The sequence below is a fragment of the Leptonotus elevatus genome, chromosome 21 (genome assembly GCF_054856555.1).
Source record: "Leptonotus elevatus isolate MCC_2025b chromosome 21, RoL_Lele_1.0, whole genome shotgun sequence".
Lineage (NCBI taxonomy): Eukaryota > Metazoa > Chordata > Actinopteri > Syngnathiformes > Syngnathidae > Leptonotus > Leptonotus elevatus.
This window is the reverse complement of record NC_141259.1, coordinates 14597937-14624868: the sequence shown is the minus strand read 5'-3', so window position 1 is coordinate 14624868 and position 26932 is coordinate 14597937. Positions and strand designations below refer to the sequence as shown.

Below are 26932 nucleotides of genomic sequence, written 5' to 3'. Positions count from 1 at the left end.
ATTTGAAGGGATTTCCCATCCTCAAAAACACCCCAAATTTTGCAGGTGTGCTAAAAAAAAATGGCTATGTTTTTTTTAATGTAGTTGACTTATCAATCAAGAAGAGATTGAAGAGGAGAATATTTTAACTAATTTGCTCCCCAAAACGTATTAAAACATTCTATTATAAATATTACCATGCTCCCAAAGACATATTTATACGTTTTTTAATGCTAGAGCATACAGAAGGCTTTGATGCAACCTGTGACATGAAGAGGTGGCTTAAAGCAATGGTAGTTATTATAGCAGTATAGAAGAGTATAAGAGATCAGCCAGGGCCATTTTGCAACAAGCTCTTTTCCCCACTGTTTTAAACAGATTTATGAATTATGATGAAACTTAGCTGTATTATAACGTTAATTGCTACAAAACGGAAACAGATAGAAACTTACTTTTTTTCCTGATGAAAGAAGAGACTAATATTTATTTTGGTAGATTCCATGTTTTATAGCAATAGAACACAATATTCTGTGGGCCTTGCAAAATCTAGTAAAATAGCCGGGAGCGAAGGGGGTTGCTTCAGTGAAAATTGCTAGGAGTGAATGAGTTAAGCCCCCAAAGACATTTGTAGTAAACATTTGGTAGGCATGTCTATCATGACCAACGAAAAAAGTCGCAAGAATCCATGCCCAAAAAGACCAATCAATTCTGACCATTTAGAGTGAAGTGGCCATGTTAGTTGTTTTCCAGCAGTCAAAGACGAATTATAGTTTTCTGATTTTTATTTTTTATTTTAAAAAAATTATTTAGCCTCCCCAAACCATTTTACTTAGCAAGATGGGATTTGGTAAGCGTGTCCGAAACACCAAAAAACATGGAAGGTTGCCATTTTGTTTTCACACGGCCATTTTAGAGATTTCCAAGGATTATTCCAAGTAAATTCATGAGTTTCATAAGGAGACTTGCAAACAAGTGGCCAAAACACATGACCAAAAAGGAGACAGTTCTGTGAAACGGGCCAAAATGTCTGCTTCAGTCCCAAAAAGGCGACTTCCTGTTGAATTTGGGAAATTAATCCTTGAGACTTTTTCATGCGTTCTGTTATGCTAGACAGGTGTACCATGTTATGTTGATCTGTAAAAATAGCCGCGGGGACTTTTTTGTTTTTCTTTCTGAGCACTAGTACTCAGTGATTGTTTGAATTGGTCTTGATCCCGAGTACAAATGTTTGGCTTTGGTGGAAATCTGCGCTCGACTGAGCGCCATTGGAGCCATTTCTCCCTCGCTTTCTGGGGTCATTGGATTTCGCCGTAAAAGCCTTACAGACGTTCTCGTTACGCTGCTAATCGTTAAGCCTCGGCAGGACTTCCTTTGAATTCTTTCAACCGCCGGCAAAATAATCAATTTTTACACCCTGCTGGAAAAACGAGCCCAAACATAGCAGTTTATTGTCACGTTAGATTGCAATACTGTAGATGAGGCTCAAAAATAAACAGAGTTAAATATAGAAGCGTTCCCCCTTGACAAGCGCATACACACGTCTTTTTCACATGCACGCGGGCATATTGCTAATACTGTTATTAAGATGCTCTTCAGCAAACAACAATGACTCGCTTTCCTCGCCGGTCGGGTCTTTGGAGAAGCGATGCTTTTGTGCGTGGCAGCCCTCCTTCCAGATCAATTATTCCCACTCAAATAAGTCGCGGCGGCCATGAAATATTCAAGTGGCAGGCAGCGCAAGGGGTTGAAAGCCTTCCCCTACGCGGGGGTGTTGTATCTCTTTTATTTTTCATGACCGGAGAAGGACGCTTTGGGACGGTTCTTTTTCTCTTTTTTTTTTGCGGCTAATTTAGTCTGAAGCTCAAGAACGCGCTTTGTGGGGGGAAAAAAACTCCCTACGAGTTGACCGAAGGTCAAAGCAACAAAAGCAGCATCAAGAAATGAATGTCTTCATTTAATAGTCGTCAGTGGCAGAGAATGAGTTTTTAAGATTATTCAAACACAATTATGCTTATAAAACGCATTTTTCTAGTATTTTCTATCATTCGCTGTCTTTATATTGCTCGCGCAAAAAAAGATGTGAAGCTTGCTTGCTTCAACTTATTTGTCACTCGCAGTTGAAATATATACGGGAAGACTGACACATGAAACAAAAGAGAGTTAAACACCGTTTAAAATCCAAAACGTTTCACCAACTGGTTTAACGTTAGCCAATCAAAGTTGGCTATCTTAGTGCCAATACAGATTGCAAGACACCATCGATGGGTTTACGGAAATTAGCATAGACGTTACGGTAATAATAATCATTCAAACTACTGTGGTAGTAGTTAAACATTTGGTGGAAGTGGAAAACAAACAAACAAACAAAATTTGCTTTGAATACTGTCATTGTCATTAGCTACTTTTCTAAGCTAAGCAGGGGAAAAAGAAGATTGATTTATGTGAAAAAAATAACTGTTTTAATTCAAAGGCCATATATTGCTCGAGTGTTTCTATTATTCCGACACCATTGTTACATTAGCATGCTGTAACATAGCGGCAGCGTGTCAAACATGTTCGGCAAATATCAAACATTTAGCGCCTCTTGTTGCCGTATGTTAGCATGAATTACTCAGGACGTGTCGGCGTTCCATGCAGGAAGGCTGTGAAGTGACCCCGTATTCACCTTGTTGAAGAATTCCACATTAAAATCGCATTTTCTCGCTCAGTTTTAATGTCAGCACGATGGAATTTTGTTGTTAGCGATGTGGCTAACATCGGCAGTAACACCTAGCGTGTGCGTGTCGTAGAAGTGCACATGCTTTACACAGGCTTTTTGTAATCATTTATTCATCAATGTCATTAGCACGCTAGGCTAGCTGGAGAGGACAATTTTGGGGTTGTTGTTTAAAATCACCGGCAAAGCTTGTCATAAGCGGCTCCGCGTCACAGTTCGTGAAGCAAAATTTGCATTTTGCGCCTCATCAATACACATTGAATAGCAAAACCGAGAATCAACTATTTAGCATTTTTCCGGGTTGAAAAAGTCGTATTTGATTGCCAGTTGGGCGAGGAATGGTTTGTAGCCTCATTTTATATACTTGGCGAAATTTCGGTATTTTTTAAATGTACAAGACATTTATGTTCACTTCACAAGGACTTCAATGTTCCTTCATGTTGTGTCGAGGAATATCTGTAAATGAACATCCTAACCTACGACCTGGATTCGAAACCAAATAAGATGTTGAATAACACCCTTGTTGGCTCCTCTCAAGGAAACGTCAAGAAGGAAAACGACTGTGTCGAGTTGGCGACTCGCTAATTGTCCTCGGCGCTGGCCTCTGGAGGGCCACTCGTCGAGCTCATTAGCGCCCCCTTCACGAGTGTTGACTTTGAGCCTCCCACTCCAAACGGGGCGACTCGAGCATCCGTCGCGCTTTCATCCTGGAGATTTAGCTCGGCAGAGGCGCCGCTTGCGTCACCTCCGGCTGTCAGAACAAAGACGATCCGAACGGAGGCGCCTTGCCGACGCTGGCGCGGTGCGAGTCAGGAAAAGCACGACGAGCCGCCTGACTTTGAACTTGTTTGGGACTGATTGGTTGTGCACTCGAAAACAAAATGTTGCTTTTCCCACCAAAAACTCCACACGGACGAACGGGCAGACGGACGGACTTCTGCGTGGCCGCTTGACTGCCTTTTCTCCACACTCTCACTTGTTGCTCTTTGATTTTGGCGTATAAATCATTCAAACTACAAATATTGGACAAATTATGCTCCGGACCCCCTACAAAAAGGCTACAAGGTAGTAATGTGCCTCAGGACTCACGCTACCAGGTTAAAAAATGTATGAAGCATTGGGAGAAAAAACTGTGATGGATAATTGAAGCTTCATGAAGCACTTGTCATATTTTTATAAAAAAAATAATGGAAGCTTCACTTTCCCATCACACAGTTGAGATTCTATTGAGTGATGACTCATTGGTAAGCACGACATGGTGAATAAATCAATAACGGTCCTTGGAGAGAGAGAAAAAAAGGCCATTTGTTGTGTGTTTCATGCTTTCACTGTTTGCCATTTGAATGGAACATGAAAAAAAAAGGCCTTATTTGTCAATATCATATCATCATCAATAGCCTTTGAGACTTTTTCAATTTTCCTTTGAACATCATATTCACGTTAGCTGTTAATGAGCACAATGGGGACCTTCACTTGGACAAATGATTCCATTAGCAAGCTGTGTGTTAGATATAAACATTTTGACATGACATGATTTCACTATGACAGAGTGGACATGTTAATAAGCCTGACAACATTCAACTACACGCACATTTTGAATACAGACGTTACAGTGCCCCCTGTGGTCGTGGAGGCAGACAGCTGCGATTTTATCCTGCGACATTTACAGGTTGCCTGTCGTGAAAATGATCACATCTTCCGTTGACACGTTTTTATATTCTCAAAAACTTGGCACGTTCCCAAGCGCACACCGTGATTGCCACAATAACAGCGTGACAATAAAAGCAGTACACGCCTCCTCCTCCTGCTTCCTCCTCAGAAGACTACTTTTGATTTGGCTACGCCCGCCGCGTCCTGTCGACGCCATCTGGCAGGAGATGTCGGCTCGGTAAACGGTCGGAAGCGCTCCCGCTGTTTGATTAATCACGGTACTACCCGCGGAGGGGTGACGAGTCCATTAACCCCTTTCCCCCCAAACGTCGCGAATCGTCGCAGTATGCCGAGGCGGGGCACGAGCGGCGGAGCGTCAACTGGCCACAGACTGAAAAAAAAGTGTGGAAAGGGAAGCGAACACCTGTGCGAAGGGATTGCGGCGTGTCAACGGCGGAAAGGAAATGCGGCTGTGACGGGTCGGCTGTGCGTACAAAAGTAGGATAAAAAGGATAGCGTGAGAGCTAAAATAGCTTCAGTGTTTTTTTTTATATATGACGCATAACGAGCTGTGTGATTAGCAGTCGAGTTCCCATTGAAATGAATGGAAACGCATTTAAGAGTTAAGATGTTCTCCAGGGTCATTTTGAAGATGGGGTGAAAAAAATGAGGATTCATGTTCTTTTTTTATTGCCCGTTTCTTTTCGAATTCAGTATTTTGTTATTGGCAAACTAATCTCAGTCTGATTTTTGATTCTTAGCAAGCAGGTTGCAGTGGCAGTGTAGTTGAAGGTAAAGGACGTCGTGCGGCGAACGAGTTCAAAGATGAGCAAAGCCTGGGTCGCGCTCTTGTTCAAATTGGATTATTTTCACCAAGCGAGGGGAATTTTACCTTTGCATCGCTGAAGTGTTAAAAGAAAATACTTGCAAATTGATAGGAAAAAAAATGTCTAAAGCATTTCTGAACCGTGGCTCAACCATGGCCGTTCATTCTTCAATGAAACTTGCAAGAATCCAGCTCCTTGGTAGATGCTTGATATTTGTTAACCACAAGGACACACATTGGGAGTGAGATTGTTATGCCATACCTAGCTCTGAGAGCAACGGACTCCACAGGTGTGTAATATTTTGGGTACGCAAAGCTTTAATGTGACTCCTAATTTTAATAAGCCTCAAGAATCACAAGGCCACACACAAACACACACGCTTGTGATTGTTATGCCAAACATGGCTTCAGTGTGACTCATGTATCTTGTATATGCTTTCAGAATAAAACGGCAAAATAAACACGTTAACAAGGAATGGTTAGGGCACACTTGCGCCTCACGGGACCTTATTACGTCTCAAGATTCACGAGGTGATTGTTTTGATACATTTCGCTTTGAGACTGTATTGACTCCACAATAGTGGGATTGTTTGGGCACATAGTTACGTGACTCACAAAACAATGTGTATCAAAAATCACAAGTGTGTGATTGTTCTGCCACAGGTTTGAAGTAAATTATGAAATATGAAATTTTTAAGGCACATATATGCCCACATAATCTTAATATACAGTACCTTGAGAATCAGAGGCCAAATGGATGAGAGTGTGATTGTTATGCTTCACACATTGACAGCAATTTTTGTGATTTCACAAGCGTCATTTAAGGCAACAGCTTCGATATTGACTCTCATAACGATGATGTGGAGAATAGCAAGGCCGCAAACAAGAGTGTGTGATTGTTATGCCACACTTAGCTTTAACAATGATTGTTTTGACTGAACGAGCCTGTGCCTCACGTCCCCATTATGAGCCTCTCAAAACATTCATAAGCCTCACCTAACCTTAAATATGCCTCACTTCACCAACAAAAGACAGCTTTGAGTCCACTACACTCCAGCTCGTTGCTTACAAATGATTATTTTTTTCCAAAATCGCCGTTAAAACATGAGGTTGTGTACAGCAGATGCCTCAATGAAAATAATACAAATAATCGTCGGGAAGACGCGTTTTGACAACAACACGCAGGAGTTGATTAAGATGAATGCAGCAGGTGCCGCCGCTTTTACTCATCTTGTCAAGATAGCGCTTCCCGCTTGACGTCCGACGGCCGAGTAATTTATAATCATTTTATTGTGTTGACTGCAGGGATGGAACAGGTAGTCGGTAATTTGCAAAAACATTCTGCTTTGACCGCCAAGATGGACGACTATTTGGATGCAAGCAGCGATAGCTTGGGACGCGGGTACGACAATCGAATCGCTTTGACGGATTTTTGTCATAAACAGGAAGGGTGTGAAAAATAATACAAGTTAGCATAGCGTTTTCACTTGCAGTACACAAAAATATCAAATATTAATCAAACAGTCATGACCGATGAAAACAGATTTTAATAGGAATTCATAAGACAGCTTCAACATGTAAAACGTGAAAAAAATATTTTTATTATAAGTACTAAATATGCCCAACCGAAAATTTGTGTTAGCTAGTAGCAAAAAAATATATTCTCCTCCTGAAATGACAATTAGCTTTGTATTCAGATCAGATTGTTTGTATGCTCAATGAAATTTTATGAAGTTATACTTACAACTGTTTTGAGGTATGATTAAAATATTGCGTCAATATCGTATCATTGGTTAGCTTACGTTTCCCGCCAATATGAATGCTGTCCCAAAATTGAATTTGTGACTTACGTTGATCATAAATTAAATAAGAGCCAAAACCGTAATAAAGGCCATTGTTGGGGTTTTTAGCATCATAAGTGGATTGTTAATAATAAAAATAACCTTTTGTTAGACACTTGTTACTGTGAGATTTGTCTGCAATGCATTGTGTCTGAAAATGAAAAGTTTGTTCAATTACTGTACCGAGTGTGGGATTTTCGGCGTGCCGTCACATTCCCAGTTTGAGGGTTTATCGTTAAATCCTCCATTGATCTTGTGATGTCAGCCCATTGCATCATCACTTGTCATGTTTTTAATGACCGCTACACAGCACTAAGGCTACTTGCAAGGTGACTTACTGTACATGGCCACACGTCCAAGAAATCAACGTTTCTTTTTGAGTTTCACAGCAGCGCCGGGGGGACTCAAGTTTTCTACTGGAGCCAAACAAGAAAAGTCCAACAAGCAACTTGTGTTCTATTTTCAAATTTGGGAGAACTATTTGATTTGCTACTCTTTTTTAAAAACTTGTTTTTCAACAAGAAGTTGACTTCGCTGCAGATAAATCTAATTGAGTCTCCCGGATTTATTGTTTTTCTTCTTCTTCTTTGCTAAATTCAGTTTCCCGCTGCGCTGTGTCGGAGCGAGATATTATCGCCGCAAACTTTTCCTCCCTCTCTCTGTTGGTATTTGATAAGAAACAAAACGCTTTCCCAGCCTCAGAGAGACGATGCTGGCGCAGATGAAGCCGACAAGTCGTTTGTACACAGCGGCGGCGGCGGCCTAAGAATAGAACGAATCGAGGAGCCCGTCTGTGAACCTGCGAGACGTAATGGGTACTACGTCTTGGTCACTGCTATTGTGTGTACTCTTCATCACCGAGGCTGTTATCTTTCGCCCGCACTTGTGAGGGGTGACCTCCTTCAAGGCTATGAAGGAGGTGCTTGGTTTAAGCAGCGTTACATGAGAGGAAGAGCTTCACCGCTATCATCCTTACGGCACGGTGGTCCTACAATAACAACGCCCTACGTATTATTAATAAAGATGAATGATATATGAATGATATCTTGTTAGCTCGTTAGCTAAAAAAAAATGCTAATGTTAGTTTGCGATCATGAAGACAAATTAACTCCATGTGCTAACTATCTTATCCGCGATGCAAGCTAAGCTAACAAGGCTAGCCTCATAGCTTGCGTTGGATAGTAACTATTAGGCCTCACATTCGTAGCATAACTTTACCATTTTGCTTTTGGGAACTAAATGTGTCATATATGACACAACAACATCCTGCGTATCATCAATTAGAAATGAATGACATCTTGTTGTCAGCTCATTAGCTAAAAAATGCTAATGTTCGTTAGCTGAGAAGGCTAATGTTAATTTGCGAACATGAAGACAAATTCACTACATGTGCTAACTGTAACCTATCTGCGACGCAAGCTAAGCTAACAAAACTAGCTCGTAGCTTGCAATGGATAGCAACGAGGCCTCAAATTCGTAGCATAACGTTCCGATTTTGCTTTTGGAAACTGAATTATGTCATATTTGACATAACATCCTACGTATCATCAATTAAAAATGAATGACATCTTGTATGTCAGCTCATTAGCTAAAACATGCTTGCTAATGTTCGTTAGCTGAGAAGGCTAATGTTAGTTTGCTAAACACAAAGACAAATTAACTGCCTGTGCTAACTGTAATTTATGGAAAAACAAATGTATCGTGTATTACGACATCTATGACATAAACATGCATATTTGTATTGGTGAAGCGTGTTTCAGAGCAACTGAGGATGAATCTGATGATACGAAAGCATTTTGCTAAATCCCTGATACCCCAAATCATTTTTTTTAATTTAATGACATTAAACTGCTTAGCATATGTCAACCTATATTAAGTTGGATCGGTTTTAGCTACATTAGTCGGCATATCCACAGGGGGTGATTGATGGGGACGAGGAATGAAACCTGTCACGGTGCAATTACTCCACTCTTGACACGATGCCTTTGAAGGACAGAATGGCGTGCTGGAGGAGGATGAAGCGATTTTGAAAAAAAGAAAAAAAGAAGAAGGGCCGTCACGGTCGTGACTTTGTAACCAGACGAGAGTTATCTTCCCCGGCAAATATCCCGTCTGACTGGCTTTGTGTGCTTTCTTCATTACAAGTCAGCAGACAGCTCACGGACGATACGACTGCTGTGTGTTCCATATTAATAGGACGCCCACCACGCACAAAATTACATTCTCAGCCAACGCGGCGGCAGGACGTCTTTGAGAATCTTTGCCAACTGGCCCTTTTGCGCTCTTGTTGTTGTTTTTTAACTTTGGATTGACTGCAACAAATGTTTGCTTCAGGAAACGGTACTAGCAAATTATTATGGACTTAATAGAAATAGAATTAATCTATTCTTCAGGGTCACTATAACTTAACTTACATGAACTGTACAATGCTTTAAGAAACATTTTATGATTGAAAACCAGAAGTGGGAAAAACTTTTTGTGCTCAACGCACAAAAATGTTATTTTTAAAGATTTTCCTGATCATTTGTTAGAAAAAATGTGCATGAAAAATAGATATAATTCTGTATTACTGTATTGTGTTAATTAATTCCATTCTAATTAATCAACCAAATTTTGTTCATAAAAGAACGGCAAGAGTTTATTTTACTGATATCTTTATATTGCATTATTTACAACAAAATAAATGAACCAATTAGTTAAATCAATATCAAATAAGTGCATACATTTTAAACAACAGATTTCAGGAAAAATTTGTTAAATTAATGCAACATTAATGCAATATTAAAGGACTCTTGACGATGTTAAGGCATGTAAAAAGTGTGAAAAAAAAATACGGTGTTAGCCCCACCGCAAATTATGCGTGGGTATGTTTGACTGTCTCACCATCCGATTCGATTAAGATTTTTGTTGGGTCTGCGATTCGATTCAGAATAAATTTTTGATTCAGAACGATTTGATACAAAATAATTTGATTGACAATGATTTCTGTTTCAATTTATAGACGTGATGATTCTGAATTGCACTAAATGAGAATCACGATTCTTATGAAAATTGTTATTTTTTTGGCACCCCCCTAGCGCAAATGGTAAAAATCAGCAACCTCAACTGTGATCCCAAAACCCTGCAATTCAAATAACATGCGATGAATACTCTTTGTAACTTTAACTAACAAACCCAGGCTAAACTTCTCCCCAATGCACTTCAATTCACTTCCTTGACACCAATTACTAAAAAAAATATATAAAAAAAGAACAGGTGAGGGTAATTTATGTTGAAAAAAACGCAAAAGGGTGAATTTGTGAAAGGCAAACTGCGACTCGGCGGGAGCAATCTTGGAAACACGTTGAATATTTTCAATATTTTCCACTCGCCACTCAGCTTTATGTCCCGACTCGCTCTCGGCATTATTATTCAACGGCTTCTCATTATTAGCCTGTCGTGCTCAGATTGTGAATGACGCGAAACCCATCAGCCGCGTTTAGCGCCGGCGAGAAAAAAGGAGGGCAGGAAATGAAAAGAGGAAGTTTCGATAAGCGAAATGACTCTGGATGATTCCTTTCCCCTTCTCATTGTGCGCCATCGTTATGAAAGGCCACGAGTGTCTGTCACCAGCCCTTCTGTTTTCCCTGAGTGGCCTAATCCCGCGCCGCCTCCCATTGTGCCGCTCGCATATCTGATCATCGACAGCCTTACAAGTGGCCAGCGCCGTATTCCCCGATTGTCGTGAGCACAATACACGCTGACTTATTCGCCGGCGTGACGGTAGCAACTTCTTTGCAGGTCTGCGGAGGGGCGTAATGATATTCATAACCTTTTCTGTGTCCGGTGACAGCACATTTCCCTTTTGGGTTGGCAGAATTCAGGGCCCAAGATAAGAGCAAAACATTGCTCGCTCGGAATGCTGACGACTGAGCGAAGGCGGAATTTGTTCCAAAATGTTACGGCTTTCATTGGCGTGGCTCGAACTTTAATTGTGCCGGATTACGTACGGTAAGAAGCTGTTAGCTAACATTTATTTGACTGCACTTGAGAACAGAAGGCAATTCTTTACAGCTGCAAACATATTTTGGTCATTTCCTAGTTTTTATTCAACCTCTCAATCCAATCCGTTCAAAGTGGTTATCAATTAGGGGTGAGAATCTTTGAATGTCTCACGATTTGATTCGATTCCGATTTTTGGGTGTTCGATTCGATTCAGCATCGATTTTCGATTGAGAATGATTTTTGCTTCAATTTATAGATGTTTAAGGAATCGTAATGATCTACTCCAGTCTGACTCGCTAATGCTAATTAGCGCGCTACTCGCGGCACTTTTATGACTCAAAGAACGGCTCCACGCTGCAAAAAAAATTACTTTTATTGGAATAACTTGATACTTTTTCCTTCTACTTGATAATGTGGCTACAACTTACCAGCGTATCAGACCGCATGGAACCACACTGCCCCTAAGTGGCCAAATTGGGTACAACATGCACTGCGCTCCCAATAAAGGCACACACAAACAAAGGGAAGACAGTATAAAATAATTTAAATAAAATCGATTTTAGGACATTTAAAATCGATTCTGAATCGTACTAAATGAGAATCGATTTTTTTTTATGTTCATCAGGGATAGACCTATTATCCGCCGGGCCGATTATAGGTTATTTTGTCAAATAACGGCACCAAACTTTTTACGAATCTGAAGGCCGATAAAGCCGGTATCTCACCGAGCTGTGAATGCTTGCGAACGCAACGCATTTTTTAGTTTCTTTTCTCACAATGCATCCTAGCAAAGTGATTGTTAAAAAGCTAATGTTGTTCATTAAAAGCTTTAAATAAAAATGAAAAATAAGAGCCAGAACTGAAAGAAAAAAAAAGATTCGACAAGTATATGTGTGATTTGAGGTACAAGCATTGTCAAGGAACAAATTAAACTCATGAGTCAGGGTACCACCGTATTTCCGCGTTTTTATTACTACCGTAGTTGTTCGGTCAACCCAAAATCACAGTTTCCATTCACTGAAGCGCCGTGTCTCTATTTCCTTTAGCATTTGACCCCGACGTGTTTGCCAAACCGCCGCATGCCATTAAAAGCTTTGGCCTGAGGCGAAGCCGAAGCCTCTAAATGATCGTCGCTACGCAAGCGGGAGCAGCTAACAAACCGAGCTACGGCAATTAGCTCAATAACAAGCCCGGGGGAGGCACCGGCCGTGCTGAGATCAGACGTCGTCATAGCCAATGGAGCCAACAAACCAACAAAAGCAAACAGTAATTATGCCGCCGTCCTATGGCGCAACGCATTTTGTGGAAATGACTTTGTTTCTGTGTCGGCATTATTCTTTTTGAGGGCTTTCCCAAAAACTGGAATTTCAAAGGCCAGCTTCAACTTAGCAACATGAAACTTGGTCGGCGTGTTCATTGTACGTCGGCCTGCAAAAAATTCTCAGGAAGCCATGCTTGAAGAAGATCCAGGAAGTCTCAAGTGGCCATTTTACGGTCAAGTGAGCCAATTCCACGCATTGTTCACAGACAAATGATAGCACTTTGAATTTTGGGGGGGGGGAATTTAGCCACAAAAGCCACTTTTGACTTTGGAGCATAGTCAATTTATCGATCACGAGTAGATGCCTAAAAAAAAGTCTGAACAAATCGTGCCTGAAAAGAAAGAAATAAATTTTACGCGTTTTAGTAAACATCATTAAAAGTTTTTAGTGGTAACAGAATTGATAAATAAAAATAATAAATTATCAAATAAATATAAAATAAAATATTTAAAAAATCCATCCATCCATTAAAAAATAATAATTTAATGAAATTAAAATAAATAATGAATTAGTAATTTAGATAAATTTAGTCTCAATAACTCCCCAAAAAGTCTTCCATTTTGTTGAGTGGCCAATTTCCTTCACACCAGCTTTGCCTTACTACCACAAATTGAACCAAGTACACACCAAAGTAAGGTCATTTTGCACACACAAAAAAACGTTCACACTCCAGGTGCTCCAATTTCCTCTGTATCTGCGGCCGCTCCAAATGTTTGCCTTCAGCTTCCATCTTTTGTGTCATTTTAGATCTGGACTACCAAGACAAAAAGGCAGCCGAGCTTATCATTGCCCCTCACAGATTTTATCGCCGTAACAATTGCGCGTCTTCATCCTGACCCGTAGCGAGCGCGCGACGGGCTCCGCATCGCTGGGGACGGCCAAATGTAGGCGCAATCAGAGCTATCGGCTCACGAGTCTCTTATCGGGGACCTCCCGCGCCGACGGGACCCGCTTCGCAATCAGATCGCTGCTGGCGGAAGAGAAACGCCAGACGCAGACGGGCTGCCAACTTTGAACGTGATTGGCCCGGCGGTGAAACCAAGCTAGCACGCCGGAAGTCGGACTGCTTTGCAAAGAAGGAGAGTGTAATAATAAATAATGGCTTTGCTCCTTAAAGGCTGCCATTAGAGGACTTAATCATGAAATATTGCTCCTTGGCGCAGCACTTCCTAATAACCCGAGCATGCATTTTTCACAACATCAGACATACTTAGCGGAGAGAGAGAGCGCTCCCCGGTTTTTTTTTTCCTTCTTGCTGGGGGAATTTGTCATTCTTGAGACGACTCTATCAGGTCTCCTGTGTTCCGCAAGCATTTTGAATTATTAAAAGTATCTACTTTGCGTTGGTGGCATGCTGGAGACGCATCAAAGGTTCGTCAGTAGGAGATCAATCAAATTAGGGTTTCCGCATCACAGGCTTTTTATCAACATTGTGAGTGGCACGGCAACCGTTTGTGAAAGGTTTCCTATTAAGTCACCAATAAAGTGTCATCTTGTGGTGTCGGGAGCAATTTATAGGCCATAAAATGACTACATACAAATACTACATAAAAGACTACAAATTGGATACAAATGGAAAGCCCCACAAGTCAATGCAATTTGGAATTCTATGAAATCAAAACACCCTCACTTTTGTGCCAAACATAAAAGTTGTTTAAGTTCGGAATAGGGTAGAATGACCTAAGGTGAACCCGCACAAAATATGTTTTCCCGTTGTGTAACTGTACTAAAATCAGCTACCTGTTAACCCATTAAGGCCTAAAGCGCCTGGCAAAACATGCCCAATTCAAACTGACTGCGGAACCGACGCGGCTCCATTTCACCAATTAAACGGAATCAGGCAGTTACATCACCTTTCACGTGGTAAGGCGGCATACAACGAAAATGGACACACTCTTTCCAAATAAAAACTTAAAAACAAATGTATTGTGCTAAGAAAGTTAAATACAACTGACGTGTACTTGGGCAGTGATTCGTGTACCACAAGTTGACAAACATTGTTTTCAACAAGGATCATTTACAAGAGTGTCTACTTTTTTTTAAAATTTGTGCTCTTATCTTGGTACCTCACCCTAACAAATCCAGGGTTCAGCATAAAAGACATTTTCTCTCAAGATAATTTGACAGCATTTTGGAAGCGAGCTTTGTCGTGTATTTTTATACAAGCCCGAATTGGCACACGTGCGCATCACCTTGGTGTTCATGCGGGCTGGTCTCGCTCCACGTGGATTAATGGAAGCTTTCGGCCTCCCGTCGCGGCTCCCGCTGAGCCTCTCAGGAAATTTCAATGGCTTTCCCGCGTCATCCGGCGCCGATCGTATCAAAGACACTTTACTTCCTGCGCGCTCCCCCGTCGCCAAGACGTGCTGATTGCGAGCGCCGTGACGAGGGTCATGCAAATGTGATCGTCTCCGTTGGCCCGCAGCTGCTCCCGAGCGCTACGTTATCTGGCTTGTGAGGTTCTTTCACGTGGGAGGAAATGAAACCACCAGGCGACAAGTGGAGATCAGAAAGCATGCCTCAAATTAAACATTGCTCGGAATCCTCATTGGAAACCCCAACCATGGGTTGAAACCCTACTTTTTAACCAAGAACCTAACTTAAAACCGTAACCCTGGTGGGAAACTGTAAAACCAGGCTTGAAACCCTAAGCCTGGCTGTAAACCCTAATTTGAAAACCCGAACTTAAAGGCAATTCCTGGCTTAGTAGCCTAATTTAAAACCTAAAGCCAGCCTTGAAAGCTTAACTTGAAACCCTAACATGAAGGCCAAACCCTGATTTGAAACCCTCCATCCGTCCATCATCTACTGCTTAGCCGGGGTCGGGTCGCGGGGGCAGCAGCTTTAGCAGGGAAGCCCAGACTTCCCTCTCCCCAGCCACTTCAGCCAGCTCCTCCGACGGGATCCCAAGGCGTTCCCAGGCCAGACGTAGTCTTCTCCAGCGTGTCCTGGGTCGTCCCCGGGGCCTCCCGCCGGTGGGACATGCCCGGAAGACGGCGTCCGAACCAGATGCCCCAGCCACCTCAACTGGTTCCTCTCAACGCGGATTCCTCTCCCTGATTTGAACTACTACTTTAAAACCCAAAGCCATGTTTGAAACCCTACCCTTGTTGAAAAGACTCATTTCAGATATTCACATATCTCGGAGCTGCTCTAATTATTTAGCGAGTTGCTAATTCCAACATGAATCTCCAAACGTCAACGTTACATTTGATGTGAAGCCTTCAGATGGAAATGGAAACGCAGCACGGAGGCCAATGTATGGCAGGCTGTTGAAATATTCACGCGCTGCGACTATTTTAGGGTCTGAACGAGTCGGAGTGACTAAGCAGGCCCGGAAGGACGCAGAGTCAGGATTAATTGCGCTCGCGTGGGCCATCGGGCACCCACGGCGAACGTGGGAGTGCGGTTTTCCCGCTGCACCTGCGAGTGCGTGAGCCTTAAATAATCTCATGTTAGCCCACTTTCAATGTGGGACGGACACGCTCACTGGCATTCTGCAGTACGGGAAATAAAAACAATGAAAGTACATATTGTCCATAAAAAGTGTAACGGTGGAATACCTACATACAAAAGTAAAAATTAATGAATAATAAATACAAACACTATGATCACTTTAAAAAAAAAATTTTTACAATAATAATAAATATCATGAATATTTTTTTTTTGGGGGGGGGGCAAAAATACAGTTTTTAAAGTCCTTTATATTAATGAAATTAGTGCTTTCTTAGTGAAACAAAAAAATACATCTACTAGTTGTTTTTAAAGTAAAAACTTGAAATTGTATTATGTCCATTTTTCATTAGTCTTGTATTGGGGAAAAAAAGTTTCTAATTTATGACTGAAAAGTATTCACAGCAAATAAAAATAATATGAAATAATAATAATATCAACAGAAGCACTGCGAGTGATTTGAAATGGATTGCAAAACTAATGTATATTCTATTCATTTCAATTGGGAAAAGATGATTTGAAAAGTGTTTGTGTTTTCAATTACTCACAGATAGAATTAAAATTCCAAGGCAATATTCAAGATATTGGGATCATTTCTCTAATCCCAACATGTGTCATTGCTTGTCAATACAGTTGTTATCTTAGGCGAAGGGCAGGCCAGCAACACAAAAGAGGTTAGCGCGTCCTGTCCCGCACCTTCAAATTCCGCCCTGGCTTTGTCCGCACTATTTCATCCGTCGTAATCCCGCCAGCGGCCTCCCCCCTTCGCGGCACGGGCCACTCAATCAGGCCCGCTCCCCTTCTATTCGGCGTGACAAATAGTCGCCTCCCTGCCAAGCTGACAAAATGAAGACGAGAGCAGCGGACACAGCGTTTTGCTGAAATGGGAAAAAACACCACGTTTATGTCGCAATGCCAGCGCGGTGGCCAAAGGTGCTTTGCGCCGCTCGCTTCTCGATGCCTGTACCTTGACGCAAACATGTTGGGTTGTGCTCTCCTGAGATGAACCCCGCACACCTTGGATTTTGCCATCTTGTCTATTTGGGAAAATAAATCGCTGGCGGAAATATAAAGCTGGCTAAAGCGCAGAGGGCGATGTGAAAAAATGAAAGGTGAATAACTGAAAAGGTCATTGAAAAAGTGCTCACACCATTGGAAAGTGCTCTCAGTATGCTAGTATGCTAATTTCCAAAGTCATTTAATAAAATAAACATTAAAAAAGGAGGTTGCTGTAATGTGTTTTTAATCAAAATATTACAAATCAGAATGAAGTTTTCGTCATTTTTGCTTTCATTCATTGTACGTTGTGCTGCTCCTACTTAGGTGAGTGTGCCTCGGCCACCTGGGGGCAGTATAATACAGACAAAGACACACATGTGAAGAAGAGTTTCACAGCAATCTGCAGTAAGATTTGTCATTTTTTGTAAAGGATTTAAAAAAATATTTGCCAGCGAATACTGTTATGTCTGTCTACATGTGTTGCTCACCATTTGACATGATCTGATCACATTTCCATGATGCTAATTGTTAGCAACTAGCAAGCTAACAACATCTTTATTTGTCTGGCTTATGTTGAACGAGCAGTTTTCTGTCATTACGTGTGTACCTTTTACAATATACAAGCTAAGGCTTACTCAGAAGCGGTAGCTCGCTAGGTAGCCACATCGAATTCCTGCATAATACTTGATGGTAAATTATTCCAAGCTAGCTGTTAACTGCAAAAACGAACGGCACGAAAAATGTCCCTGCATCTGAATTATCGAGGCTTGTCCTCCAGAAGCAATGAAAAACAGCCCAAAGTGTGTTATCTTTTAAATAACAACGCGTCATTGCTTCGCTATGCGTCAAACAGACCTTGAAATTGTATTTTCAGTGGAAGACCTTATTGATATTATCGAGAATTTGATTGTGTTTACGTGGCCGGGGAGCAGGAAGAAGGACGCTGGCGTTAATGTCGCGAAAACAACTTCTGTCAAAAGTGCCCTTGCAAGCGATTCCTAATCACCAGGGGTGGGAAAAGCATGCATACATTTGACACCCTACCCCAACCCCCTGCTTTACTGGATTTTGACTGATTATGCAAGGCCCGTAGAATATTGTGTTCTATTGCTATAAAAATAATGTTTCCGTTTTGCAGCAATTCGCATTTGAATATAGCTAAGTTTCATCATCATTCACAAATCTGTTTAGAACTGTGGGTAAATGAGCTTGTTTGCAACATGGCCCTGGTTGATCTCTTATACCCTGCTGCCATCTGCTGGCTCGTTATTGTAATTACTACCATTGCTTCACCCGTTCTCTGCAGTTCAGAGGCTGCATCAAAGCCTTATGTATACTCTAGCATAAAAAAAAACATAACAAACGTATAAGTCCGTCTTTGGGACCATTTTTTTTTAAATGGAACATTTTTGGGAGCAAATGAGTTAAAAATCCAATGTAGTCCTTTGGCAAAAAAGTTTGCCCACCCCTGGTCTACGCACTAAAACTGTGCAGATTCTTTTTGATGGCTCTACTAGTGAGTAAGTTTTTCCGACTGAGTCTCGACACGCGTTTTGCAATAAAACTTCAAACTCAGGCTATTTAAGAAGCACAAAGCTAACAAAGGCTCATTTTATTGATGTCAAGCGGGTGTTTTCCGAACCATCGGCTGGTGTTAAAACCACTCGAAAGAATCATGGCAACAAACAACTAACCTTTTGAGAGGGGGAGGGGTGAGTTAAAAGCATCCCGTCTGTTTCTAATGAGAAGCTCGTTTATGTGTCAAGTGTTTTGTTGACGCGCGGTGGCCTGAAAAAAAAGCCGCTGCCGTCGTAGTAATAAATAAATGACTGGCTCTCTTCAATGACAGCCAAAAATGTGTCGGCTTCTTGGCGCGGCTCCCTCCGTCAAATAATGAAGAAGTTGTTTGGTGTTGTCGTCGTCCTCGCTGATAAATTGAGATTTTCAAGGGCACTTTTGGGCGTTAAAAAAAAAAAAACGACACCGGAGGTGGTTCGTGACATTTAAGGCCGTTACAGCAACGTGCATTCATCATTTTTATAAATAAATGCATGGAATGCACAATAGTGGAGTCATTGATACAGAAGAACACCAAAGGTAAAGGTATAGTCAAGTTAGTGGGTGGGTTGGTTAAGGTAAATGTAGGTAGGTACTGTAGATTGGTCACTAGGTTGATAAAGAGACCTTTAAACAGTAGGCAGAAAAGGACAACAGAGCAATAAATAGAATTGTTTCCTGTTGCCTGACTGGACCTTCAGACAAGCATTAAGTTTGCAGCCCTAACTTTTAAAACCATCTCCCTCCGTGACTGCAAATGCACACAAACACTATTTCTCTTATCGCACTTAGTATGCACGAGTGTGAGATCTAAACAAGGGACGCCTTCCGTTCATCCATTTGCTACCTGGTGTCGGCGGGGGCAGAGGCCGCCGAGGCGAACGCTTTATCTTCCCGCTCGGCCGGCCGGCCGGGGCGACAGGCTGCGTCTGTTGACAAATGCTTCCGCTCCTTGCAGATAAACGGAATCAGCTCAACGGGAAACGCTCAGGTGGGCGCGCTGGTTTCACGATTTGATGCAAAGTCGGATCACAGCATCGCCGTCAAGCTGACAAAACGGATAAAGACTATAAAAGCGAAGTTACTTATTATGTGACCAGGGAAGTTGAGATTGACGAAGCAGCCCGTCCCATATTTTGGGTCGTAAGTGCAACTCATTTCAACAGAATGCTAAAAAATGATCAACAAAAAAAAAAAAAAAAGAAGTGGTTGCATCGAAAAGATAGTCAAAATAAATCTAGGAATTGATGGATAGTCAAGGTAGAGGTTGGCAAAGGTAAAGTAGTGTTTGGTAATGGATGGCTAAGCTAAGTTAGCTACAGTATGGTAAGGGTAAGTCGTGTAAAGGTAGGTGGGTAAGTATAGGTAGGTTGCTAAGGTCGAGTTGGGTAATAATGGATAAGTGAGGTAAGGTGAGTTGTGGGTAAGTAGAGGTAGGTAAGAAAGGTAAAGGTAGATAAGTTAATGTTAGAGTTGGTTAAGTGTGGGCACTTGGTAAGTTAAGGGTAGACAGGGCAACGGTAACATATAAATTAGGGGCGGGGGGGGAAAAAAACAGTTTGAACCGGAAAATCTTTTTTCGGTTTAAAAAGATGCGAGTGCATCAAACCAAATTAAAGAGTTCCATTTTAAAATCTATCCAGGTATCAAATCGTCTTTTATTGGACCGAGATGCATCTTAGAAAATTTTTTATAGTACTGACAAGTTCAGAAAATCAAAATGGGCCGTACCGTATCCAATCGATTTCCAATCCAACCGAGTCAAATTGAATCGAATCATTCCACATGCACGAATTGAAAACCGTATCAAATCGTCTTTTGTGGAGTGATGTTGGTTTCTAGACAGATTCTAAAAAGATAGATAAGATACCGTAGAAAGACAGCTAAATTGATAGCCGGGTATGATATAAATGTGACACCGCGCCGCGTCTGCAAAGTCATTTGAGTTAGTGTCCCGTTCTGACACACAAACAGATCACTTGTGATTGTATTTTTTTTTTTTTTTTCCCCAGTGATGCAATAGCCATGAAACATGGGCAGTAGCGGCGGGCGCGGTGGGCGGCTGACACTTAACGTCCGCCTTTGACGTATTGCGCCATTAACAACAAAAGCTTTCTCGCCGCCCGAGGAGACGGGACAAGACAGCATCTCGGACCTGCGCGTCCCTCAGCGGCAGACGGATACCTCTCCCGCCCGTCTCCAGACGCTAATAGTCAATTGATTAATTTGCGATATGGCCCACAGTCAGCCGGCGAGTCAGCCGGCTGGGCGCTCTGATTATTTGTCCGGCCCTCAAATCCCGCCCCCCCGCACATCTCTTTCAATCTCATCCGTCTTATTAAAACGTGACGGCCAAGAAGCCCCTCGCCCCGTCTTCTCTGATGGTGCAGAGAAAAACAATTTAAAGGGATTCATGGCGCTTTATAAGCCATGACTCCGCTGGGAGAAAACACTCCCGAGGTCTGAGATGAGTTAGACCTCCCGATCAATCACTGCCGCTGCGCCGTTTTCTCCTGTGTTGATTGACAAACGCGCGCGCCTCAAATCGGCCGCCTCCAAAAATCCGAGATGCCAACGTTGGCCGCGATGTTCCGGATATTCCAAATGAGGCGGCTCTGAACACCAAAACTTTGGAGTGTGCGGTTGTCCAGAAGACACACAGAGAGCGACGCAAGTCTCGGGTGTAACGGGTGTAGCCCCTCGTGGCCGCTGCAGGGTGGGCCGGAGAGAGCTTCCATTAAAACTGCAGAAACAAAATTTTGGAATGGATGCGGCCACTTTAAAACCCCGGCGTACCCCCCCTCGGGGATGCTGACACAGTCTTTTAAAACAGCTTTTTCAAATGGAAATTGTCCAATTTTCCGTTAAACATAAAACTTGATGGCGCACAAATTAACATTTGAGCTTTTTATTTTGCGTTTAATGCGGCACACCCGCTGGAGGGACGTCGTGCGCCCCTCGTTTGGGAATCCCAGCCTCACATGCGGGAGGGCATGCTGTGCTCAATGTCTATTCCACTAACTTTTAGCAATTAGCCAGATGTAATAAATACTTTGTTGCTTTTTGTTGTTTATTTCGTCAAAGCAACCTTGGGCGATGAGTCACAAGTCGAAGCGTTTTTGTTTTTATCAGGATAGCAACAATGACTGGATTTCACCTTCCTTGGTTTTCTTTGGTCCTTCCTCGGGTCTCCTGGTGTTCGGTTTAGGTGAACGGTATGAGATTTTTTCTAATAGGTTTTCTGGTGAGCTAACAAATACACGCACGCACGCACGCACATACACATACTCACCCACACACACACACACAAAAAATATATATATATATATATTAAAAAAAATTAAAAATTAAAAAAAAGAGCAATGATGATGACATTTCCGAATGAACAATACTGAGCTCTTAAAAAAAAAATAATAATAAAATTAAAAAAATAAAATAAAAAAAGGATAGCAACAATGACAATGGCGAATATTTCGAAACATCAAGTTGTCACAATCGATTTCCATTTTGGAACACGGATTTCCAAATAACCTTGGGCGACGACGACCCCATTTTTGTTGTCTTGCCTCGTGATGACGAACATAATTGCTGACAGATGTTGGTTATGTTCGAAAGTATCAGTTACAAGTGCTTGCTCAGGACATTCAAGTATTCATTTCAGATCGGAGCGCCGTGATTTTCCTTTTGCTTGACATACCAATGAACTTTTCCATAACCGACATGCCGGTCGTTAAAAACACGTGGAATCAAAAATGAGCATTTTTTTTTTTTCTCTTTATAAGAGCTCAGTATTGTTCATTCGGAAATGTCATCATCATTGCTCTTTTATTTTTTTTATTTTCTTATAAAGAGAAAAAAAAAATTTGCATTTTAAGGCACAATTACGTCATCTTACCTTCAAATAATAGTTGGGGGATCCTTTTTTACGGCGCTCGAGTGACTCTGAGGTTGACCGGCCCGGAAACCCGCAGGCGACCATTATCACCGCGAGAAACCACCTCGCCGTTCTCCGTGAAATCCTATCTTTGCTTGGTGATTTTAACGACCAGTAGCGGATTTGTTTTTTTCCCCCCAAGTGCGGAAACTCGGGGATGAAATCAGCCAATAACCAAACCAATCACGCCATTTCTGCCATGTTTTGATGTGTGAACGGTTGCCCGTGGCAATGCGGGAGGGGAACAGCGTGGAGCGCGCTTCACAGGGCAGCGGGGGGGGAAATCATGGTTTGATTTCCTGCTGAATTTATAAGCTTGCTCACTTTTTTTATGGCAGTTTATTATTTTTTAACGTTATTTAGAGTCCTACAACAATATTCGACTTTAATAATACCGCACTCATTTAGCTGCTTTTGGTTCCTCCTGTTATGTTATAGGCTAAATTGACCCCATTCAAAAAAATGTTTTTTTTTTGTTTTTGTTTTTAAAGCCCTTTTTCTTAGAAAATAATTTTTATTTTAGAATATCAAATAAAATGCTGGAGGGGCGTAACTAGGGCTACACAGATTTCTGACGGGGCAGACTCACAACATGTTTTTTTTATTTTTATTAACATAAAGTTGCATATAAAAATAATTCCCCTTTCTTTTTTTAGGCAATCTGCTGTTTATTGCTTTACGTCTTTACCAAATGTTTGCTCGCATCAAACTGCAGTTGGCGAGATGATGAAAATTGACTTCAGGGTCTTCTTGATGTCTTGAGGCTGATAATCACCACCGAATTGCAGTCAAGCGAACGATTGGACCATTTGCAGCACGCGTGTCAAAACCGTGCTGCCTTTGCTCTAAACCTAAATCTAAATCTAAATCTACTCTTTGACAGCAAAGGTTAACGGCTCTCCAAAAGCAAATCAAGAGTCAGTTAAGTTGCATTTTAATTAGGAAAGACCAAAACAACAACAACAACAAAGAGCCGTCAGTCGGACAGGAAAGGACATAAGGAGAAAGCTATTAGCATTTAGCGGCGTGACAAAAATATGGCTAATTTAGTTTGAGTTCCACGACAAAGAGGAAGCTTTTCAACTTGAAATCTCTTGTTGAGGGTTAAGTTCCAAACCATCTTGGTGTCTACCTTGTTGAGTAACGTGGCTGTGAACATATGAGGACATACGACAGCATTTGCAGGCTATAGCATTAGCCACTGCTGTGTACAGTGGCGGTGTCATTGATGCTAATGACAAGTATGCTAATAATGTGCTTCTGATGACTAGATTTTGTTACAGTTTGTTTAATGAAGCAATTGCAGTTTCCATTCACTAAACTGTCATCGAAAAACTGGTTTGAACCAGCCCTGTGACTGTTTTGACTGTGAGCATGTCTGCAGAAGCACTGAAGGAAAAAAAAAAAGCCTTTCACTAAACAAGGGTCATTAGAGCAATTATTATTGATGAAAATAGCTCATGAATAATTAAACGCCTTTGTGCAATGTTCAACCAGTGAATAATATATTTTAACATTAGTTTTAAATGAGATTCAACTAAGCTGCAACATTCGCTCGCCTTAGGCTGAGCTGCACTGTGTTTGTCTGCAGAGTAGACATTAAGGCTTCTAATGTGGCGTCCGACCTCAAAAAGGAGAGAGAAAAACGCCACACGAGTTGCTCATGTTTCATGTGCTTGTAAGAGAAGCACATGAAGCACACTCTTCTCCTCAATAATGGAAGCTTCACCCAGAGCATTCTGGGAAATTCCATTTTAAAACCAAGAGCCGGTGGCACTTTTCTGGCCCAGATCAATTCCCCCGTAAATGCTCCAGTGGCCAACAAAACGTTCCCGGGGCCGATTTGGGAATGTGTTTAGCCATTTTACAAAGTGGGGGGAAAAACAGGCCGTCCTACCCTTGGGGAAGCTTTGCGGTGACGTGCAGTGAGCTCGTGGACGCGCACACCAATTACAAACGTGCGTGTCGGCAGGCGAGTGGATAACATATCTTAGGGTGACCACATTTTCGTTTCCAAAAAAGAGGACCTCGAGATACTTGATACTCACATACAAGATGCCATACATTCAACTATTTTAACATTTGCCTCCTCTTTGTGGGTAGAAAATAAAACCAAACAACTTTACTCTCTTATAAAGTCTTACATTTTTTTTGCTCCACATTTTTGTTTTGTTTTTAACTTGGAGCGGGGTTCGTACCCGTCGCCTCCGGTGCGGCAGCTCGTTGCCGTGCACCATTTGCCGCTCAACGAAAAACGGACAATTTCAAACCCGCCCAGACATCCGGAAAGAACGTAATAAAGTGAATATCTCCCTGTAAAACAACCCAACTCCTCACAAAATCAAGCTAGCAATAGCAATAGCAACGCCAAACACCGCGCAAAGCGAAACAGCCAGTTAATCGAAGCACATTCACAACGCCAATCTTTCCTTTTGCACCAAAGTACGAATCATTCTTTGTCCCTTACTTTGCTGAAGGTCCGGTAGCCGGTAAGGCGTTGGTCTCCCATCCTTCAAAAGCTGACGTTTCCCATCAAAAGAAAGGCGTGAAAATAGTTTGAAATTCTCCAGAGTGGCGTCATCTTACCGCTTTGCTGTGCACTAAGTGCGTTTTGAATTCACGAACGCACTGTGCGTACGCTCGCATAAGAATAATACAGCGACGTAAAAAAGGCTGCGTAGCGATCTGCCTGTTTACGTAAAGAACTTTTCTACTGGGAAACTGACTACGCATGCGCGAACACACGTCGCTACGAAAAAGCACAGTAGCGGTGTGCCTTCAGGGGGATCATTTTTGCAGCATTTTTGCCTGCAGGCCAAACGAAGTCATGAGTCATTTTTAATTGAGGTATGAAAATCACCAAATGTTGTCACTTTTAAACCTATAGGTAGTGTAGGCTTTATGAAATGAAAGAAATAATTAAAATAAATAGAAAAAGCCAAACGGTTTCAACTTTCATTTCAACTGCCTATCCTGAGCGCACGTCACTGGACTGTACAGTAAAACAAAAACAAAAAAGAAGAGAGCGGTAAGATGTTAAAGAAACCATATATGCCGCCATTTATCACAAGGCCAATTTACTGCTCGGCCAAACCTCCTAATAGGGTTAGCCTGCAGCTTCTGCGCTGCCGAATATATCAGCGCGACGACGACAACAACTGCTGCCTGCTCCGCTCTGACACCGTTTCCCTTTTGGAACCTTGCCCAGGCTCCTCATTACTAAAGTATCATCTCCGCATGCGCTTAATGGAAAGTGGACCAAGGTTAGAAGCAAATCAACGGCCTACAGTGCACTGATAAATACACCAAGTGTGTATGTTTTTTTTTGCGCATTTCCTCACTCTGGAGTCAAAAATATTTTGCTTTTTATAAAATAAGTCATAAGTCTGGAAAAAACAACAGCAGTAACCTCGGCTGCACATTCTGACACCTGCTTAATTAACTCATTCACTGATTTTGCAAGTTCCACAGAATATTGTGTTGTATTGCTATAAAAACATGGAACCTACCAGAAAGAAATGTTAGTCTCTTCTTTCGTCGGGGGAAAAAGTATATTTGGATCTGTTTCCATTTTGCAGCAATTAGCCTTAGAATGTAGCCAAGTTGAATCATTAGTCACAGGCCTATTGAAAAACAGCTTGTTGCAACGTGGCCCTGGTTGATCTCTTATACTCTGCTGCCACCTGCTGGTCGTTTTTTTTGTAATAACTACCATTGTTTTAAGCCACCTTTTCAGGTCAAAAGATGCATCAGAGCTTTCTGTATGCTCTAGCATAAAAAACATATAAATATGTTTTTGGGAGTGAAGGACAAAGTATTACAAATGTATTTCGACGTTTTGGGGTTTGAATGAGTTAAGTGAGACATGAAATTGTAGATATGTATTTTTAAAAATAGGAGCTGATTTTTTTTATTTTTTTTTTTATGTACAGTTTACTGCTCCCAAACAATATTGTGACATTATTTCCTTATCTTACCAAATCATTACATCACATTCCCAAATCGTTATCACCTCCAGCGCCACCTTAAGGCTTTCTTTTGGGGATTACTTTTGGCACCAACATTGTCGGCAAGCTAAGTTAAGAGATCTGCAAACAAATGTGTTGTTGTGATGTGTCCTTGCAATTAAAGCAACAAAGCGGCGTTAATAGCTATCATCTGCCGCGGAACATCTGAGAGCGGCCTAATTAAAGTGTTCTCTTTTGTGGAACTCGCTGTTCCTGATTTTCCTGCTCATCTCCCTGGGAAAGAAAAAAAGCTCAAGCATTTAATACGGATCGCTCGGGAAAAATACGAAAATGAAGCAAGCTGCGGAGCGGGCAAAAGTGCTGAAGAGATTTTGTTGATGTTCAATCAGCCCACAAACGGCTGTCACAAAACCACCCGCACACGCACCAACATAAAGTTGCATTTGTTGAAAACAACTGAGGCGAGAAAAGTCAACTCTTAAAAAGTGACATGGAATAATCTGACAATAACAAAACACAAGGGACATTGAAGTTCGTTTTCAAGGTGAATCCGTCCATCTGGCAAGGATGCTTTAGTTTTTTTTGCTTCCGATTGGGAATTCATCCAATTGTCTGCTTCAACACAAAATGGCCGCCTTCCTCTTTCATTTCAAGCATGTGTCTTTGAGACTTTTTCATGCTTCCTGTCATGATAGACATGTCC

At 41.7% G+C, this 26932-nt stretch overlaps 1 protein-coding gene across 1 annotated transcript in view; it reads right to left on the bottom strand.

The window, feature by feature from the left end:
• Positions 1-24863, bottom strand: part of cdh19 (cadherin 19, type 2) — a 122637-nt gene extending 97774 nt beyond the window's left edge. The window contains exon 1 of the mRNA XM_086066284.1: positions 24729-24863. The gene's annotated coding sequence lies outside the window, so the exon portion shown is untranslated. The remainder of the gene's footprint in view (positions 1-24728) is intronic.
• Positions 24864-26932: the final 2069 nt, after the last annotated feature.